This window comes from Delphinus delphis, chromosome 10 (assembly GCF_949987515.2).
Source record: "Delphinus delphis chromosome 10, mDelDel1.2, whole genome shotgun sequence".
NCBI lineage: Eukaryota > Metazoa > Chordata > Mammalia > Artiodactyla > Delphinidae > Delphinus > Delphinus delphis.
In genome coordinates, this window is record NC_082692.2 from 66,236,343 (window position 1) to 66,237,462 (window position 1,120).

Sequence of the window (1,120 nt, forward strand, 5' to 3'; positions counted from 1 at the left end):
CCCGACGCGTCGCAACCCTTGTCAAAGTGCCACACTGAGGGACGGTGCTGAGGGTCCTGTAGTTGGTACAGCACAAAGGCAGGAGGCTGGAGGTGGGAACCCCAACGCCAGGAGATGTGGAGACCAGGTGACGTTTCAAAGCTCTTGCAGCCCAGAGGATCCACCCTCCTTTGGGTGCACTAGGCTTGGTTGAGCTATAGGAGGGCCTGCCTGGATCTGAGATTGTGGTCCCTTTTCGAGTGGACCAGACACTGCAGGTCCCCGGGGGGGCTCATTTGCTGGCACATCCTCCCCAGTCCCCTCAGCCCCACGACAGGCAGCCTGGAGAGCCAGCCCGCTGAGCCTCCAGGGACGTGACAGCAGCCCAGGTCCCCGAGCCTGTGGAAAGTCGAGTACACGTCCTTTATTTTCTCTCCTTCTTTTTCTTTAACTGCATTTTTCTTTCATTTTCAAGCGACTTGAGGGACCATGTTGTGCCCCTTGCAGGTGTACAGCGTTGTGATTTAGTCGTACATATGCATATGTCTCTGCTTTTTAGGATCCTTTTCTTATATAGGCTGTGACAAAGTGTTGAACAGAGTCCCCTGTGTTGTAGAGGAGGTCCTTGTGGAGTAGGTATTGTATTTGTTCATGTATACATGTTACTGCCAACCTCCTAATGTATCCCTCTCCCCCATCTTTCCCGTTTGCTAAGCATAAGTTTGTTTTCTAAGTCTCTGAGTCTGTCGCTGTTTTGTGAATCAGTTGATTTGTATCAATTTTGAGATTCCATATGTAAGTCATAGCCCATGATATTTATCGACGTCCATCTGATTTACTTCACGTAGAGCATCTCGAGGTCCTTCTGTGTTGCTGCACATGGCAGTATTTCCTTCTTTTTTAAGGCTGAGTAGTATTCCATCGTAGATATGTACCGCATCTTCTGTATCCAGTCATCTGTCGGTGGACGTTTTGCTTGCTTTGGTGTCTGGGTTGTCGTATATAGTGCTGCCATGCACGTTGGGGTGCGGGTAGGTTTTCGAACTATGGTTTTCTCTGGGTGTTTGCCCAGAAGTGGGATTGGGGGATCAGATGGTAGCTCTATGTTTTGTTATTGAAGGAGCCTCCCAACTGTACTCCC